Source organism: Lynx canadensis, chromosome A1 (genome assembly GCF_007474595.2).
Source record: "Lynx canadensis isolate LIC74 chromosome A1, mLynCan4.pri.v2, whole genome shotgun sequence".
Taxonomy (NCBI): domain Eukaryota; kingdom Metazoa; phylum Chordata; class Mammalia; order Carnivora; family Felidae; genus Lynx; species Lynx canadensis.
In genome coordinates this window covers 8840213-8860535 of record NC_044303.2, presented here as the reverse complement: position 1 = coordinate 8860535, position 20323 = coordinate 8840213, and the positions used below count along the sequence as shown (strand labels likewise).

At 48.8% G+C, this 20323-nt stretch overlaps 1 protein-coding gene across 3 annotated transcripts in view; it reads left to right on the top strand.

Moving 5' to 3' along the window:
- Nucleotides 1-20323, top strand: part of SLC7A1 (solute carrier family 7 member 1) — an 81566-nt gene that overhangs the window by 4113 nt on the left and 57130 nt on the right. The window contains exon 1 of one of the 3 annotated variants that reach the window (XM_030308579.1): nucleotides 1321-2416. The exons of the other annotated variants lie outside the window; for them this stretch is intronic. The gene's annotated coding sequence lies outside the window, so the exon portion shown is untranslated. Of the gene's footprint in view, nucleotides 1-1320; nucleotides 2417-20323 lie in introns of those variants that run through there. 3 annotated transcript variants of the gene reach the window in all.

The following is a 20323-nucleotide window of genomic DNA, read 5'->3' as shown; positions in this document are numbered from 1 at the left end:
GCTGCTGCCAGGTGGACTTTTCTGGAGGTAGAAGAGTGTCCCTTAGTTGGGCCGTGTGTAGTTCTGTATCCTCTCTCCCTTTTTCCTGAGTGGATTGTCAGCCTTTTCTCCCTTTTTCTGGAGGCGCAGAGGGCATGGGCGGTTGTGTTTCCTTAACATTCCGTATTTCTGCTATAGTGCTTTCTCCAGAATATTTGTTCAGATAACGTTCTTGACTGTGAGAACAACTAAATATTTTCCCGTTTGTTTAAGAATGGGACCTGCATGCTGTGTTCTCCATGCGTAGCGAGTTCTCCATTGTAGAGACCACTTAGCAGGTGGTCTAGAGACTCTGGCTGCAGGGGGGTAGCCTCTGCTCTGCGTGGCCACCCTGAGTTCCCCACGGGGCCATGCACTGCGGGGTCAAAGGAGATGCCATGGATCTTGTCATGCAGAAAGTTCTGGGTCCTGGAGTGCGGTCTGCTTACAGGATAAGTGCTTTTCCTATCGTATTTTTCACACTTAAAGTCTTTTCCATATTGTTGGCGTAATAATCGGCTCTTAGTGCCAACCTTGTAGGATTGAGAGGATTTAAATGAGGTAATCTAGGTTATGTACTTGACACGGCTTCTGGTACATACCAAGTGCTTCAAATAAATGGTAACTATTATACTGGACAGAAAGCTCAGTTCTTTGATTTAGGTGTGGAGAAAAGTAATTCCTAGGACAAGTTTGTTTCAGTCTCCCATTTTGCCAGGGGGTTAAAACATAGTCCCTTTCCCTTGCAATTGTGTCTGTATTGCGGGGCTCGGACATAGTGCCAAGGTTTTGGGGGGACATTGAGCTTTTGAGGCATCTGCTGACCCAGGTCTAGGATCTGTGGATATGACCTTAGTTCCTGTATCATTGTCCCCTTTAGACCTGGAGGGCGGTCTCTACCACTGTCCTTTTACAGTTGAGGTCATTCTGTGGCCTTTTTGCTACAATGGGGAAGGGAGATATGGCGGGGAGGAACCACGGTCTCTGGGGCTGTGTTGGCTCTGCCTGCCTCGGTGACCTTGCAGCCATAAGCCCTCTGGGGATCAGGGACTGCTCTGGGTGTGTTGGAGGTCAGGTTCCTTTAGATGTCAGATCCACGCACTTTGGGTTTAGCCACTCCTTGTCCCTCTGGAAAGCGGAGCTCACAGCCTCACTCTCGGTGCTTGCTGGTGTGTGTACGCGAATGTGAGTAACAGTGTGGGTGTGTGTGCGCGTGCGTGCTGGGGTGATCTGCCCTCGTCAGTCATCCTGATCCCCCACATATTTTGTCCAAATTACCCTGACGGCTTTGAGTTTGAAAACCGTAGCCAAACAGTTAGAGCCATCTCTGTTTTCCACCTTATTTCCTCTCTTCCTTGAGGTGGCAACGTGGGATCCCCTAAATTCCTTGGGGTGGACGTGGTGGACGCTTCGGGGGGGGGGGCAGCAGTGGGAGGGAAGGGCGCAAACCCGCTCTTACCCGCTCTTACTGTTGCTTCATCGCGGTGTTGTAACTGTTGTCTTCCCATCTTAAGGTCAGCTTGGAAATGTTCTTTTCTTCTGTGTCTTATCTGTCTACCAAGTACCATTAGCCAGAGTCTGTTACATCGAATAGGAAGGAAGGGAGAGGCCCAGGGCAGGGTAAGATGAAGAATCACAAGCGCGTAGTGAGTACTCACTGTGTACTTGGCATTTTATGTCTTCACGGAATCCTCACAGCCGCCCAGTGAGGTTGATGCCACTATTTTGAGAGATGGGAAACGGAAGCCCTGAGAAGTGATGCAAGTTGCCCACAGGCACACGCTCGGGCAGCCGGTGGCAGAGCGAGGATTGGACCCCTAGGGGCCCGGCTCAGAGTCCCGACCCTCAGTGTGCCTTAGGGCTGTGCACGGCAGCCTCTACAGGCCCCGGCCTCTCCTGGGACCACTTTCTGGCACGCACACGCAGCAGGCAGTGCCAGGCCTGAGGTTTCAGCCCGTGCACCCGCGGCCGCTCAGCCCCACACCCCCCTTGTTTCTGAGAGAGTCCCGGAGCTGCGGAGCCCGCCGTGCCACTGGACGGTGCCCTGCTTTTCCTCCACTCCCGCTGGCCTGGAACACAGCGCTTTCCCCGCTCTGTGCCCAGAGCGGAGCCTTGTGTTCGTGGCACGGCTGGAGCTCTGGTGCCCCGGACAGCTGTGCAGGGAGGTGTCCAGACGGGGAGCCGGCGTGGGTGTCGGACGTCAGGAGGGCCGCAGTCTCCCTGGGTCGCGGTTCGGCATCCTCGTCACTGGAGCAGAATGGATATGGGACTTGCCGCCCAGGCCACGGGAGAGCCCTGTTTTACTCCTGCGCGTCCAGCCGTCTTGGCTCGAGGAGAGCCCTCTGTGGGAACCAGGGACGGCGTGTGGGACGAAGTCGGCCGCCTTCTGGAGACCCAGGTCTTGACTCTGTTGATGAGTGTGCTGAGGCTGGCTGTCCCAGGCAGGGTAGCAGCCAGGGCCATGAAGCTGGCAGGTGGAGGGAGGGAAGTGTTCCAACCCCCTCCTGCCTTTCTCCATTTCTCCTGTGCTCTCCCCACCTTGTTTGTATAACTGTTTCAAACTTAAAAGTTGCAGTAGTACAAGGAAGCCCTGTGTACCCCTTTCTTAAATTAACCCATTCTTTAACTTTTTCCTTCTATTCTTCTATGTAGGTATCTATGGCTTTATCTCCATTGATCTGTCTGCACACACCTATATGCGGTTTTTTTTTTCCCCTGAGTGATTTGAGAGTAAGCTGAAGACCTCAGGCCTTTTATTTACCCTACCCCTACATGCTTCAGTGTGTATTTCCTAAGAATAAGGATGTTTTCTTGCATGACCACAGTATGTTATCTGAATCAGGAAACTGAACGTTGATACACATTTGATACACATTGCTATCTAGTCTGCGGTCCGTATTCAACTTTCACTTGTCCAGATAATGTCCTTTATAGTCATCTCTCTCTACATATAATTAATGTGTAGATGCATAAAAATATATATGACTTTAGTGTGTATGGGAGGGGATCTTTCAGAGGAACTGTGGTCTAAATTTCTCATAAGCTTCTTTTTAGAAAATGTTTATTTTTGAGAGAGCGTGCACACAGGACAGGCCTGGGGTGGGGGGTGGGGGGGACAGGGGATCCTAAGCGGGCTCTTGCTGACAGCAGAGAGCCTGATGCGGGGCTCGAACTTACCGGCCATGAGATCATGACTTGAGCCAAAGTCTGACCCTTAGTCGACTGAGCCACACAGGCACTCCAATCTCATAAGGCTCTTTAAGAAAAATTGTTTCTGAGTGTTAGAATGCTCATTGTGAAAAATTTGGAAACCAGAAAAATAGAAGAGAACGGGAAAACAAAAACCATTTGTTATTCCAGCGCAGGAGCTTAGCGCCAGGCTAGGTAAGGGGCTTGCGGAAAGGTGAGTGGAAGACTTCCACTCAGGGTGACCTGGTCACCCAGACCTGCACCCCAGACACCCAGGGCAGGAGCCCATGGCGTCCTTGGGCTGTGAGGAGGAGTGGGCTCCCTGTCTAGAGCTGGGCAGAGTGGAATCTTTCCTGCTCCTGCCCACTTCTTGGGCGGTCGCCCCCCTGAGCAGCTGAACTGAACCACCTTGGGGCAGGCGAGAGCGGAGATCCTTAGTATATACCCAGAACTTGTTCAAGACTTGAAAAGAAATGTTGCAGGTCCTCTCTTGTCCGCTATGTACCCCTGACTGCCTAGACTTGGCAGAAGGGGAGGTTGGGCATGGGGCCTCGATCCAAGAAATGGCACTGGCCGCTTGGCAGATAACTTGTGGTTATTTAACATGGTTGTTAGGCTTGCCTGTTGTTGAACCTCTTGGGCCCCCACGAGTGGGCCAGTGGAGAAATCGGGCCAAATTCTTCTTCTTTTTTATTTTTTAATTTATTTTAGAGAGAGTGCACGGACAGGGGAGAGGGCGGGGGGGGGGGAGAGAATCTTAAGCAGGCTCTGTGCTCAGTGTGGAGCCTGATGCAGGGCTTGATCTCACGACCCTGGCATCATGACCTGAGCCAAAATCAAGAGTTGGACACTCAACCCACTGAGCCACCTAGGCTCCCAGAGGTGAAATTCTACATTGTGAATTTTGCTCTTTGTTAGTAACTGTGCTGCCCTCAAGTTTCTGGGGGAAAGTTCCAAAACTTCCATGTGAAGGGTGGATCTTGCTCCCGCATTTCATTTATCCAGGCCACGCCCTTAGTCATTACCAGCAGTAACTGAAAGGGGCTCACTTTTTCCTGGCCCCGATGGGGACTTTGCTGAGTGGTTTTGTTCCAAGAAGCTGCGACGTCCACGGCTTCCCATCCTGCGGACCTCAGTTTCCCTGAGCTGTAAACCTACATTATGTGTGAAAAAGGGCTTCTGAAGGGCGTGATCAAAAGCCTCAAGTATTTTTCCATGTGTTTATTTTTTCTTCTCCTGCACCAGACCCTCTCCTTGAAGGAGCTGGCCTTGAGGGTGACAGGGTGGGCAGACGCCCAGATAGCAGACACCCCGCTGAGGCCACGGAACTGCTAACCTGCATGGGCCAGGACCCGGAGGGCTGCTCTTCAAAGAAGCCCTTTGAAGTGCAAACATTTCCTTTCCTGAAAAGAAGGGAAATTGAAATGAAAACGTATTGTTCTGTGCAGACAATGTTCTCTTGGATCAAAGAGGGAGTGAGGCTTATAAAGGGAGATTCACAAATTAGACCTTCATGTGGCGCAAGGTGAAGAAGGTGTCGACGTCCACTGCCCGGGGTCTGTGAGTGGGTAAGATTGTATTTGTCTCCCCTACCGAAGGTCCTAAATCTAGGTTTTACATGCTGTATTTGACTGTGTCTCTTGTTTGTATTTTTGTCTTGTGGTAAGCATTTAGAAATGTCTTTTGGTAAACTATGACACCATGTAGGATGGAATATTACGTAGCCAATGAAAATGTGTGTGTTTTTTTTTTATGTATTTATGTATTTTGAGAGAGAGAGAGAGAGCGAGCACAGGAGAGAGGGAGAGGTAGAGAGAAAGGGAGACAGAATCCCAAGCAGGCTCTGCACTGTCAGCGCAGAGCCCGATGCAGGGCTCGAATTCATGAACCGTGAGATCATGACCTGAGCCGAAATCAAGAGTTGGACGCTTAACTGACTGAGCCATCTACGTGCCCCCAAAATGGTATTTTCTTTCTTTCTTTCTTTTTTTAATGTTTACTTCTGAGAGAGAGACAGAGACAGAGACAGAGGGTGAGCAGGGGAGGGGCAGAGAGAGAGCGAGACAAAGAATCCAAAGCAGGCTCTAGGCTCTGAGCTGTCAGCACAGAGCCCGATGTGGGGCTGGAACTCACCAACCGGGAGATCGTGACCTGAGCTGAAGTCAGACGCTGAACTGACTGAGCCATCCAGGTGCTCCCCAAAATGGTATTTTCAAAGAATATTTGATGTTATGGAAAAACTTTGCTGTCGAAAGCGAAAGTGAAGTCTGGATACAATTTTCTGTGTTCAGCGTTATCTTATCTGAGGTCTATGTATTTGCACAGAAAGAAAACACTATTAAAATTGGACTTTGGTTTGTTCACTGCTCTGTATGTAGCACCTAAAGTGGTGCTCCACAAATATTTGTTAAATAAATATTTTCATAATTAGTGAAACAGTAGTGTTCTAAAGGAGGAAATGTCTTTGGGCTAAATAGTAACATTTTGGCAGGTGGAAAGAATAAGAAATATTTTAAATTTTTATTGTACTTTTGCCCTGTCATCTCTGTTTGGGGTTTATTTTGGGGTTTTTTTTGGTACAAATATGTGCCACATTTTGTACTTCGGTACCAATCCGGCTACGAATGAGTGACTTTGACGTTTCTAGTTTTGAAATAATCCTGTTGTGTTGAAATTAGAGTATCAGAATATTAAATTTTTCCTGGGTTGGCTATTAGGCACTCTCACAGATGGGGTAAAATTACAACATCTTTTTACATACTCTGTAGCTGATGTACCATCAGAGTGGCTTGTCCTGTCCTGTTGAGAATTTTTACCTGATTTGTCTAGGATGTCTCATCTTTGAGCATCAGTCCTACCAAGAGACACCTACACGGTGTCCTGATTTCTAATTTATAAGTTCTTTAACGACACAGCGTCGCATTCTTACCTGCAAGGTAGCTTAGCTTTGAAAATGGCCCTGATGTCGTGATTTTTTTGCAGGGAGGATGAATGTTCCAGCTGCCCTTACCTCTCTCTGGTGATACGTTTCGTTCTTATCAGAAGGACACAGGTACTTAGTTTTCAGAGCTGTGCTGGCTGCCTTTCCACCTGCCCTCCACACAGGGTTCTGGAAACCTGGTCTCTGGGAAGGCTTCCTTCAGGCTGTGTTTGGGATAGGGCTGGTCGGGCCCGCACAGTGGTTCTCCTGAGGGTGGAGGCTTTCAGACTCCTCTGGCCGCAATCCACAGTAAGAAATCAGTGTATCCTGTGATCAAGTACACACACAGGCACATACACGTCTATAGATTTAAATGAAAGTTTTTGTGAAACAGCACCCGTTCTTGTACCTGCGGTGCACTCCGATACTTTTTGTTTCTCTTGCGTGAAAAAAAAATGCTGGTGGCAACTTGCAGTTTGCAAACCCTGTTAGGCTTGGGCACGCTAGCCTGCAAACCCCCCTGCCACTCCGCCTTGATGTCCTGAATTTCAGGTTCCCTGGGCTTGGGCCTGGGCGTAATTCTCTGTCCAGACTGGTTTGGACAAAGACAGCCAGAGGGTAGAGGTTTCTTTTCGTGGTGGCGTGGGAGTTTCTAACTGAAGTGGACATTTCTTGTTTGTGACGATTCCCAAGAAGGTGAATGGGGACACAGGGCAAGACCTGTATGAATTCCTGGTGTGGTTTCCTGCTGATGCAAACTAGATGGCTCTTGCCTTCGCTGACCTCACATGCTGGTGGTTTTGAAGGTGGCCTGGTCAGGCTGTGTGTGAATTTTCAGAGATGGCTCAGAGTTTGTTAGTTTCAGCACTTTGAAAAGCCTTTTTTTTTTTTTTTTAATTTATTGTATTCATTATGAGTTGAGGAAGAACCTATCTGAACAATGAGCCTTTTAGAGTTAAGGATTTATAGGAAGAAGAGGGAGAAAAGATACTCTAATAGAAATATTAATTTTTGGACTCTTAAGTCTGATGGATTAAAATTGAACAGTGTGTTATCATATTAGCAATAGCAATCGTGCCATTAGTTTTCCTTGAAAAGTTAGAATGGGTTTTACATAAACGTAAATCTTACCTGAGAATTGTTTGAATTTTTTTTTTTTTTTGCCTAGAAAATAAATATTTTTAAGGACAAGCCTGTGTATATAATCCTTAAAACAATTGTAAATCAAGGGAATTGATTGTAGGAACAAAAGCATAGTAAAAGAACAGAACCAGAAGAAGATAAATTGCCTCCTTTGTTGAAACATTGTACAAATATCTGTCCTTGTTTCTTGTAAACTTCTTTTATTTATTATGCTCCTCTATAAAAGCATATAGAGCACTTAGTTTACAGTCTTTTAAAAACTCTTCCGCAAGATGCAGATATTACCACCACTGTTGATACTATTTGAGAAGAATCATCATGAACTTGATTTTATGATCTTAGATATGTTAATATTATGCGAATTAGGGGATAATCTATGATTTCAGTTGCTTAACACATCCCCCATAAATCTATAATCTCAAATTTGTAGCAGCTAGTTTTGCTTTAAAAAAATACTTTTGTTGGAAGACATTTCTTTCTTTCTAGAGGGCAATTTTGGATGATATTAGGCAAGACCATTCATTAATTCTTTGGGTTATCTGAATTGAACTGGGAAGAAAGTCTTCCTAGTGTCAGAGTTGGATACAATCAGAATTTTGGAAAGTTATCAGGTGTAGTTTGTGGGAGGATTCTCTCAGGTCTATGTCTGGTGAGTCAAGGCAGGGGGATTGCCATTCTGGATTTCTTGGCTGACTTCAAATGGGGGCAGAGGCTGGGGAGGCCAGCACTTCCCCGTTGCTCCTGGCTGCCTGTTGACTGTTTTGCCTTGAGGATCTGCAAGGGAGCTCTTGCTGAATCACCCTGGAGAGCCTTTGAGCTGGTGGGAGATTTGGGGCCTCTTAAGGGCTTAGGGGTGTTGGCACCTCAGGAGGGGTCTCTTTCCAGCTAGGTATGTGGCTGTGCACAGGAAGGAAATACCATTTGCCCTGGAGAGACGACGGGAGCAAGGAGAGAGGGATGGGAGTGATCCCTCCTCCATCCTGATGCGTTGTGGGAACAAGCAATGCAGCCCCAAATTCAAATGAGCAGTGATTCAGAAACTGTGGTTCCCTCCCCTTCTCCCTAGAATTGTTCTTGCTGCCAGACAACAGCTGCTCTTGAGCGGGCAGGACTGCGTGGTCCACTTTATTACGTGTGTGGCATGGATGTAGGCTCCTTTAAAATTCCACAGCCTGGTGGCTCACTTGGTTGAACGTCAGACATCAGCTCAGGTCATGATCTCACGGTTTGTGAGTTCGAGGCCCGCGTTGGGCTCTGTGCTGTCAGCCGAGAGCCTGAAACCTGCTTCAGATTCTGTGTCTCCCCCCCGCCCTCTCTGCCCCCCCCCCCCCGCTCATGCTCTGTCTCTCTCTCTCTCTCTCTCTCTGTCAAAAATAGATAAACATTAAAAAAAATTTTAATTCCGTGGTCTGAAGCCATAGCCCTGCTAGGCCTAGACTTCACCGAAGGCCTGCACCTATAGATGTGGTCGTACACTAATAAAATAGAAATTTGAACCCGGGGTTGAGACTAAGCATGTAGTATTTTGTTTCTGGAAATGTAGCACCCAAAGCAAGAGACTTCCACTGTCACTGGATTTTGCGATACGCTCCCTTCGTTATTACTTGTACTCCTCCGTCACGATCTAGAAAGCATGGAGTAGGTACACACGTATGGATTGGGCGGATGTGATGGGGCAGGCATCAAAGACAGAGAAAAGGAATACGTTTCAGCAAGCGTGTAAGCGAAATAAAATAGAGGCTTTCATAGCCTAAAGTCAAACTTCAGGTGTCCTTTAACCACCCGGCCCAGTACGTGCACAGAGATCCTCCCCTGGGGAGTCTCCCTGAAAAGCAGGTCCGGGGTGGGCGTGTCTGACCAGCTCCTGGGATCTCTTGGACTAGCAGGCATCCGTAAAACTGCCGGAACCTGGAATGAAGCGAGGAGACCTCCAGCTCCCCGGGACAGGGCCCGGGCACATGTGGCTCCAGAACCTGGAGCGGTCCCTGGTGTGGAGCAGATGCTCAGAAGACCCCTTTTCAAGAACTGAGGCGCCTGTCACAGAGCTGCGTGCTTCACTGCCCTTGGGGCGGGAGGGGTGTACCCAGGTCTGACTGGCCTGCTTATCTGTTGACAGCCGACTGCAGGTAGGAAGTGGTAATCGCCAGCAGAGGTGGGGCTCCTCACCATGGGACAAGTGGCAGCTGAGGCCCTGGCAGCAGGAGAGGGACGGCACAACATGAAAGGAGATGCAAGAACTAAATAACAGGGGCGCCTGGGTGGCGCAGTCGGTCGAGCGTCCGACTTCCGCTCAGGTCACGATCTCGCGGTCCGTGAGTTCGAGCCCCGCGTCGGGCTCTGGGCTGACGGCCCGGAGCCTGGAGCCTGCTTCCGATTCTGTGTCCCCCTCTCTCTCTGCCCCTCCCCTGGTCATGCTCTGTCTCTCTCTGTCTCAAAAATAAATAAACGTTGAAAAAAAAAAATAAATAAAACTAAAACAGAAGACTGAAAACCGGTTCATCAGTAAGAGTTCTATTATGGTTAAGAGAAAACATGTCGGGGCGCCTGGGTGGCTCAGTCGGTCGAGCGTCCGACTTCCGCTCAGGTCACGATCTCGCGGTCCGTGAGTTCGAGCCCCGCGTCGGGCTCTGTGCTGACGGCCCGGAGCCTGGAGCCTGCTTCCGATTCTGTGTCCCCCTCTCTCTCTGCCCCTCCCCTGGTCATGCTCTGTCTCTCTCTGTCTCAAAAATAAATAAAAACATTAAAAAAATAATTAAAAAAAAAAAACCCACTGTGGTTTAGGATGCTTCCGCAAGGTGGCCAGCAACCCGACCCCATTTCAGGAGGTCTGTGTGCACGACCGTCTGCAGCTCCGTGCCTCAGTTTCCCCATTTGAAAAATGGCGAAAGTGACAGTCCCCACGTCGTAGGCTGTGTTGAGGATCAAAGAGATAAAGTGAGTTTAGAACATTGCCCGGTATTCAATAAATGTGAGCTATGTATTTTATATCAGGGTTGGCTGGCCTATAAAGGGTTAAGCTGCAGTAGGCGTGGGAGGGTCCTGCCAAGTGAAACATCCAGTTCCTGAGGTTGCACATACATGTGTTGTTACTTTGCTCCTGGAGGAGGAGGTGTAAATTAACACTCAAAAGTGATTCCTCCAGAAGGCTGGGGAGTGGTGCATGTGGGCTCAGGAGAGGTTGCTACTTGTTTTCTCTTAGTCAGGAAATTCTTCATGCAAGAGATGGATGTCAGGCGCTTTCTAATTAAGGGGTGGGGGGAGACGTGCCAAGGGACGGGGCATGGCGGTGCCAGAGCGGCTGCAGGAGGCGAGGTCCCGCGTCCCCTGCTCGGAAGACCTTAAGCCAGGATGCCACTTGGCAAAGGAGGGCCCGTGTCTGGGCGGACGCTCAGGGGTTTAAGCCCCCTTGCGGTTCTGTGTGTTTGGTTTTAGGCAGTCGTAGGAATGGATGGGTGGAGGTAAAAGGGGTGCTTGTCCGTGAATCCTATCCGCCTTCGGCCTCCCAGAGGTGCTGGCTTGGCCAAGGGGAGAGACTTGGAATAGTTGGGGGAGAACTTATCTGCTTTTGACAGTCTTTCAGTTAGATGGTTTGTGCTTAGTACACGTATTTGCACTGGGACATTGAAAGTAGGAAAGAAAGCAAGGCAGAATGGTTTCTCCAAAAGCTCTGATACGGTCCTGTTTCTCCATGTTTCACTGTAGATGGGGTGAAAACTTCCAGAAGCCCTCCAAAATGTGTTGATACCTTTTCACAAGGATACAAAAGGGGGGGGGGGGAGGCGTGAGGAAGAAGCAACAGGAATTAAATGGTATTAAATTCAGCGAGTGTGAGTTTTATTTTTGCTGTGTTGTCTGGTTCATTAATTCATATGCTCATTAGAAATCTTTCTGTCAAATGGTATATAAAAGCATCATTTACATTTTTTTTTCTCTAAATTTGGGGCTTGTAATCGCTTCTGTAAAAACTCGTGAGCCAAGACCGGACCTTGTTGGGAGGTCTGGGAACGGCGGTGGTGATGGCGCGGTCAGGGTGTGGAGGGGACTGACCGCTGCCCCGCACTCCATGCCCTCTCGTACCTTCTGCATTTTGCCTTCTGCATGAAATCCCATGACGGCATCGTTTCTTTGCGAAAATCAGCCTTAATTTATGGCATCTCATACGGGGGTGTAGAGGGCGGTTTACACTTTCCAGTCTGTAGAAACCTGCACATTGCTTATTTGTCTCACCAGGCCTTAAGATGAGCAATGAATTACCCGGGGGAAACTTTGCAGTTGGGCCTGTGAATAATCAATCAGCTCTGTAGCACTCATCGCCTTGGCAGAGATAGGGCTTTATAGTTCAGCACAGCGGCCAGGTAAGGGAATTAAGACATGTTTTAAGGTATAAAAACACCTTGTAAAGGAGAAGGCTGTGTATACCATCCAGCGCATGTTCTCTCCATGCCCGTCTGTGTGTTGTCTGAATACAAGGGGTAACTTGTAGAATACGGGTTTTGGTTTGTTTTTTTATTTTTTTTATTTTTTTTAATGTTTATTCATTATTGAGAGATAGAGACTGAGCATGAACAGGGGAGGGGCAGAGAGAGGGGGAAACAGAATCCAGCAGGCTCCAGGATCCGGGCTGTCAGCACAGAGCCCGATGCAGGGCTCGAACTCACAAACTGTGAGATCATGACCTGAGCCGAAGTCGGACGCCCAACCGACTGAGCCACCCAGGCGCCCCAGAATACAGGTTTTTTTTTTTCTGAATGTGCAAGGACGTCAGACGTGGTGGAGAGGAAGCACGGGTCTAAACATGGCTTGATGAGAGGTGGTTAGCGCCTAAGGTCCTTTGTCTTTTGCTGCCCAGCCACAGGGTCCCCCTGGGGATTTATCACGTCTTCCTCTCCAAGGAAGGCCACATTTTCTGCTTTCGCATTCAGATGAGATTGGACTAGGAGACTGTCTTTGGGGTTTCCGGCCCTAAGCAGGAAGTTAGTGACGTTCCATGATTATGGAGCTACTAAAGAGCTCCATGCGGCTTGGTGTCCATACCATAAAAGTGGGTGTGGAGTGGGAATGGTAGTAATCTGATGTAGTAGAAAACAGATGGTTTGGTGTTAGGTTGGTGCAAAGGTCTTGACTAAGAAGTGTCCCCTTGTGTGTATTAGTCCAGAAATGATGAGCCGGGTGACTACTGCAGCCAGGGGGAACACAATGGCTCCTGTAAGAAAAAAAAAGAAGGACCTGGTAACCAGCATCCCCACGGTCCACCACACTCTCACCCCTTCCCCCTTAGGAGTCTTCCAGAAGAGCCCGTGCTGGTCAGAATTGTGCGTTCCCTAAGTGCATCTCAGGAAAGAGTGAGGAGTTTGGACCAAGTGTTTCGAGGTCCCGCACGGCACTTGTGGACGTTTACCCTTGGGCAAGGGCAAGAACTTTCCAGCAGGGGCAGCCGGCCACCGGTGTCAGGCCCTTGGCAGCAGTGTCCTCTTGTGCGGGGCGTCTCCTGCGGAGGTTCTGGAATGTCGGGATAGGTCATGAGCAGCCCAGTCCCACGCTATCTCACCAGGGAGGAAGCTTGAGAGACGTGATTTTTCCCAGGACTCGCCAGCCATACACGTCAAAATATATACAGCCCCCATCAAAGGAAACAGAAAGCAAACTCCCCCGTTAAGCCACCCTGTCTGAGTTTAGGGTGAGCCTTTCAGCAGCAGCAGCAGACGCAGAGCCCCTCCGAGGCTCCGTGTTGTTGTCTCCACACAGTGGTCTTCTGCTGCGGAAACGGCGTTTACGGAAAACCCTTCACCGTGTTCTTGCTTCTGCTTCTCCCCCACCTCCTCTGAGAGACGTATTTCTCCTTAGTGGAATGAAGAAAAAAGTCTGAAAGAGAAGGGACAGGTTCTTGCCTGCTTCCTCGCATCACATGCAGAGAAAAGGGCACGCGTGACTCTTTTTCATGCTGCTTTTGACAGGCTGTGACAGGGAGCCAGTATGGGGGGTATCGAAGGGTCACCGCTTCTCCGGCGGTGGGTCTTCAGACTGCACGGAGCACCTGACGTCCAGGGAGAAATAGCAGTGGAGGGCGGAGGGTCCCGGACTCGCGTTTGTCTCTGCTTGGGGCAGCTTTCCCTTGGTGGCTGCTTCCCGGGGCAGACCCACCTGGGGACAGACAGCGGGACATTGGGCACCTTTCGTGGGCTCCAACTTCAAGGACCCCCCCCCCCCCCCCTTCTTCAGGGCATTCTGTCCAAAGTCCTTTAGATTTGCCTTAGCGGACGTGATCCGGCTGATGATAGAGCTTTCTGATTTAGGTATGCAGATGTGCGTATATAAAAATAACACACCGGTGTATCAAACAGAGCACACTCCGCTGTGCCACCGGGTTCATATAAGGTTCAAAGGAGGACAAAGGATGGCAAAGAGTCAAATTTGCAAAAAAAGATTTCACTTGTACAGCTGAAGTTCAGAAGTCTTAAATATCTGCCCTCTGGACAGAAATCCGATAAGGGTTGTATTACAGAAGAGGGGAAATTTTTAGTCTTTGAGTTCCAAAGGCTTTGGCTTTGTTTGAGAATGGAGGAGAGTTTGTAGGAGGGTTTACTGGAAGATTTGGGACTGCCCAGTGTGACAATACCAGGAAAAAGAGGTGTGACCAGAGTTTGAAGCTCCCGTAGGCCAGGGCAAGGTGAGCCTGCAGATTTATCAGCCATTTCTGGAAGTCAGAGGCTGTCCCTTGTCAGGACTTCGAAATGTCGTAGAATAAATACAAAGCAAATAGTGCTTGGGGCTCTTGGGTGCCTCAGTCGGCTAAGCGTCCAACTCTTGATCTCAGCTCAGGTCTTGATCTCAGGGTCGTGAGTTTGAGCCCCACGTTGGGCTCCGTGCTGGGTGCGAAGTCTACTTAAAAAAATAAATTAAAAAATAAATTAAAAAATTATTCTTCAGTAAGAAAATTAAAAAAAAAAAATAGTACTTTCTGCCGCTGGTAACAAATGGACAGAACCAGAGGTAGTAGAGGCAGAAAAGGGCAGTGGGCTCAAGAAGAATGTCCTTCTTGATAGTTGGATGGGGCCAGGGATGCTTGGGGTTTATCACCGATCTTTTGCAAATGCTATCGTGGGACGAGCCTGCTTACAAAGCTTGCTTTGTGAGCTTCTCTGAAGACAGGACCCTTGTCCAGAGCATGCCAAGTTTGACTGAGATGTTATTTCTTATGTTCTCGGTTCTCCAAATCTGGGCTGCCTGGCATTTTGGACAGGAGCAGGACGGACTTTGTGCTTGGGAGGCCCATCTGAGTTGTCTTTTTTTTTTTTATTAAATATAATTTTCTGTCAATTTGGTTTCCGTACAACACCTAGTGCTCATCCCAACAGGTGCCCTCCTCAATGCCCATCACCCAGTTTCCCTTCTCCCCCACCCCCATTAACCCTCAGTTTGTTCTCAGTATTTAAAAATAGAGTCTCTTACAGTTTGCCTCCCTCCCTGTCTGTACTTTTTTTTCCCCCTTGAGTTGTCTTACTTACATTCTGTGGTTCTTGTAAAGTGAGTTGCAGCCCCAAGATGGACACAGCCCCCTCTTGGAACCAAATTCCAGGAGATTCCTTGGCTCTCTCCTGGGCGTTCTCCACCTTGCCCTCCCTTACCTGGGACCGCAGAGGCCCACGCCCACGTGGGCACCGCTGCCCTGCAGTTGGTGCCTGTTCCTCACTCCTCGGGCTGCTCCGTGCCCTCCATACCCTCTCCCACCCCCAGTGGGGTACTTGCTGCTGGCTCCTGCATTTGGCTCTGACTGTGGGAGCCATTGAGAGAGGTGCCCTGCTCCGACTAACCCTGACCCAGTTGGGTGGCAGCATGGAGTTAGAGCTGGAGTGCAGCCAGCTCACTGGCCAGAACTGCGGAGAAAGCCCAGGATGCCATCAGGAGTGGTCTTCCCTGGAGGGAGGGTGGCCTCAGAGAAGAGGCACAGGCAAAGGGGAGCCTTCAGCCCCATCTGACTGTCGAGTTCGCTGTACCTTTAACCAAAGCAGACTTGTTTAAAAAAAAAAAAAAGAAAAGAAAAAGGCTACATTATGTTTGGAACTTTTTTCGAATTCTAGAATTGACTTGTGTTTCACTGTTGATAGTTTATAAAGTTTCATGTTGGCATTTAAATTTAGGTCATTAATTTAAAAGATCAGCCGTGGATACAAGGGCAGGGACTCTTCTGACCTAGAGCTTCCTGGATGACTTTGGGTCCCAGACAGACCTGGGTTTCGACTTTCGCTCCAGACACGGGGACCTGTACCCAGCCTCGTTCTGCTCATCCTTCAGGCAGATCCCAGCTCCCAGGGCGTCTGAGAGCCCAGGCAGTGGCTGACCCGTGCTCTCAGCTGCACACTTAGCAGTCGAGCAGTAGATGTTCGTTCCCGGTGTAGATCACTCCCTATTTTTCTGTTTGCCTTCTAATGGTGGTAGAGATGGTGCATTTGTTGTCCAGGAAAACCCCAGCCCACTCCTCCAACAAGGCTCCCCAGCAAATGAACGGGTACGGCAGCCCGTCAGTGCAGGTGTGTGGCAGACGGCCCTGAGCAGCTCAGCTCCCTTCCAGCGTGGACACTGTGCAGGTCCACAAAGTACAGGTTTGTCAAAGGTGGTATTGTTGGTGTGCCCTTGGGAAGTGGGGAGAGTTTGGGACCCTGGGAAACACGTCAGTTGCATTAATTCCCAGCTGTGAGAGAACTGGTCAGTCTTATCTGTCGGAGGCAGTTGGCGGTGCTTTCCACCTGCAGAATGCATAGCGTTTCCTGCCTCTGCCGGGCTCACGAGTTAATGCTCTCGTTTACGGCTGCAGTAGGCAACATTAAGCGTCAGTGATGTTTGGTGAAGATGAATACCAGAAAGCGTATCTTCAGCTCTGCCTGGGGAGCTCTGGAGCCCTTGCTTGGAAGTCGCAAGGCAGTGGCAGGCGGCCAGAGCTGGCACCAGTGTCCTCCGTGTCGGGACGCAGATCTATTCCTTTGGACCAACTTTGAAAAAATTAGTACTGAGAACGTAGACTCCGTCTGGCATTTAAACCTTTCAGGTGCTGGTACGAAAAACCTTTGTTTTAATTTGTACATAAATTTCCTTCGAGCCTACGTCTTCTAACTCTGTCGTTAAATACCTGAAGTCTGGCGGCAGAGGTATTGAGCGTTTGTTTTATGCCAGGAGTTAGCATATCCATAAGCTAAGTACAGCTTTCACTTTGTGCAGGCAAGGTTTGTTTGTAAATTCTAAATTTGGGGCCTTTTGGCAGAATGGAAAGTTCCACAGTAGCGAAGCAAATAAAGCGTTCTTTTTAAAAATTCAGAATATACTGGGGATTTATCCCAAGTTAGAAGCAGTATACATACAGTACTCTTTATGAAAATATATGTCATTTTCTTTTTTTTAAGTTTATTGTTTTGGTAAGGCGTCCCTGGGATTCCTTCCAACACAGATCAAGGGAAATTGGTGCAGGGTTGAAAATACTTTTATGTTTAAATAAGAAAATTGTGCTGTTTTTAGATGTTTGTTTGATTAAGCGCTCCCGTAACTGAAGAAAACAGTTGCAACGGTTACACAAAGGGGCCTGGAAACAAAATTGCGCTCTGAACCAGATTCACTTCAGTTTGGGAGGTGGTGGCCTTTCTTCTCTGCTTGATTTATGTGACTCTTAACATGTGCTTCATCAGGTGGAGTAGCAGGTGTTTTTGTTCATTTGTTTGGTGTAGGCCCAGCACAGACCCTTGTGATTCCTAGTACAGATAATCCTCAGCTGACCAATCAAAGAGCAAAGAATATTAGCTGGCCACTGTGGTGACACTGCCATGAAACGTTCAGATTTACCCTAGACTCGCGTTTTCGATAAACGTAAGATTTCCAAATTTGGAACAAGCTTTTTGAGAAGTGTAGAGTTTATGCGTGCATGCGTGCGTGCGTGCATTCATTCATTCATTCATTCATTCAGCAAACGCTGTTTGCGTGCCTGTGGGTGCTAACACCGAGTGACCCAAGTGCTTGCCCTTCTGGGGTGTGATTTCTTGGGGTTCTCTGCAGATGCTGTGAAGGTGGAAGCAGTTGGCTGACAACCCTTTTTTTTTTTAATGATGAAGCTAACTAGAGTGAATGCCATGTTCTCACCACCTGCTTTCACCTGAAAAGTAGGCTCTTACTATTATACTAAAACTGCTTTCCGTTGCCTCTTTTTTCCAGTTAGATTCTGTGATCGGTCGTCAGTGCTCACGCCATGTTGTCTTTCTGAAATATATAATATGGTTGGTCATTCCTTTTTCCTGCAGAATCTCTCCTTTTCTGGGTCTGTTGCAGCAGGCTCCCTGCACTCACAGTATGTAAGGGGGAGTCCCCCCTCTCTGCTAGGACTGTGGAAGAGCCTTTGCAGAGAGGTAGTCTGGAAATCAGGGCTGATGGCTAAAGGCAAGAAGGTGAGGAGCTCAGACCCGAGCCGTCAACACCAAGCTAGGCTTCCTGGAGTTAGCAAATAAAAATACTGGACGCCCAGTTAAATTTGGGTTATACGTAAGCACTGGCTACTTTTTTAGTATCACATTTTTTTTAACCGCAAAAAGTATTTGTTGGCATATTTGGGACACAATTATGATACATTTGGGACATACTTATACTGAAGCATTATTCTTTGTTGGCATGAAATTCAGATTTAACTGGATGTCCTATGTTTGATCTAGTAACTCTCTGCCAAGCTGGCATGAATACCCTCCTCTGTGTTGTGGCTTCTGGCCACAAGGTGATGGTGTGGCCGGCAGAGAGATGCATGGAGCCGCACTCCTTCCTCCTAGAGGGTCCGTAACTCTTTCTGGAATTGCTCTTTTCCTATTCATTAGTGTGATGCTCCCTCCTTGTCTCCCAGGGACAAGGCCTCTCCCTGTCAACACTCACCTCTCACAGGGAGGCCTCCATTTCGGACTTGCACACGTCCAGCTGTTTGCGGGTAGGCCTCTGGGCTCTGCTGGACACACAGGTTTGATCTGAGGTTATTTTGACTCTGTGAATGTACACATTTTATCAGCAGTATCATCCCAGGTAAATTTTTGATGAAAATTTTTCCCTGAGTGCGCTTCAGCTCAAGTCAGTTATGTTTGTTTGGAGCGTAGATAAGCCACGCAAGTTTTGCAGTGTTCAGAAATTATTCTCATCAGGGTAAATTATGTTCCATTTCCATTTTCAGGAAAGGTTTTTCTGCACACGTCAGCCCTTATCTATAGCAGATTTCACTCCGTTTAGCTTCTGCCCCTCTTTGTTCTGTGCATCTCGTTCCATCCACGTCTGACTTTTCCTAGATCACGGTTTGCAGAGTTGAAGTTTTCACTGAGTTGGCTTCTGTGTGTCCGTGTCAGTTGTTTCTAGATGGTATCCTTGGTCTACTGTGTTGCTAATTCTCTTCCCTCATATGCTTCTAACCCCTTAGTATATTATGAACCAGAGCAGAGAGAGAGTGGCAGACTCAGACTGTCAGGGCCACCTCATCTCACCTCACCTCGGTGCTTCCAAACCCAGACTTGGGATTCGCTGCCCACTTTTGTTTCTTGACATCGTTCTCGAGGGATCCTCAGTCTCCCTGTCAAGCAGGCTTGCGGTTTTAGAGTTCACTCTGTCTTGCTCTCACCTCCTGCCTCTATGTTCAATGTTTCATTGCATCCCGTTGGCCCTTCCTTCCCTCCCCCCCCCCCCCCCACCTGCATCTTCCTTTCTAGTCCCACTCTCCTTTGGCAGTCCCCTCCATAGTGCTGGCTTTCACCTCCCCAACCCTCTGTCCTTCTGAAGTCCACCTTCGTGTTCTCTCTCTACGCTTTTTCATATGTCCTTTCTTCCCTGTTAAATTACAGGCCCCCCCTAGGGCAGGGACCCCGTAGCTTTCTCTGTACCGTGCCGTTCCTAACAGAGTGTACGTGTGATGGAACGCTCGGGAAGTGCCTCTTGGATGAAGGCCCTGCCCTGAGGGCCGGGGGCCAGGGCTGGAGGACAGGGCTTTCTGGGGCGTTAGATGAGGTGGTCCAGCTGTGGTGCCTCTTTACCTGCCTTTGGCACCTTGTTGCACACCCCACAGGTAACCTCAGCGCCGGGAGCCGGTGCCCGCCTGGCCTCTGGCCAGCTGGCATTCTTCCCGGTGACATTTCACTTTGACCTTTCCTTTGAAGAAGGGTTTTGAAGCAACATTGTACACGTAAAGGTCAACAAAGAAGAGTGGATGATGTGCCGACAGAATGTGAGTTAAAAGGCAGGAAGCGAGGCTGCTTGATACAACCAGGTTGGAGGGGATGAGCAAAAAAAAAGCGTCCCTGAAATATTCTTTAATCATTTGTCTTTAGAGACGTAAAGTGGGACATGGAAAACAAACATTTCCATTCAATGTATACACAGTTTGGCAAAACAAATAACTGGGCTTTGTGAGTGTCCAGACCTCCTGGAAGGAGGAAAGTGGCCTCTTGACTGGGCATTCTTTCCCGCCTGAGTTCAGAGTGGAAGAAGTCACAGGAGCCGCCCCTGTGGTAGAGCAGGTGGAGGAAAGCATTTTGTTTTTCTAAACGGAGGCGAAAACTTCCAGGTTTGGCCCAAGAGCCAAACCGACGAAAAGGTCTCTGGCTGGTGTGGCGTTGTCCAGGGGGAGTGACACACGGCCTGAAGCATGTGACCTGCTCACTCCTCAAGGGGCACTCACTGAGCATTTCCTGGCACCTCAATGACACAACTGAGATCTACAACGGCTACGGTCACTGCCAGCCCCCAACACACACGCTGCAGAGAACATCGGTCTTAGTGCTGCAGAAACCGGGATATTGAAGTATTTTATTTTTTTTTTATTTTTTATTTATTTATTTTTAAAATTTTTTTTTGCAACGTTTATTTATTTTTGGGACAGAGAGAGACAGAGCATGAACGGGGGAGGGGCAGAGAGAGAGGGAGACACAGCATCGGAAACAGGCTCCAGGCTCTGAGCCATCAGCCCAGAGCCTGACGCGGGGCTCGAACTCACGGACCGCGAGATCGTGACCCGGCTGAAGTCGGACGTTTAACCGACTGCGCCACCCAGGCGCC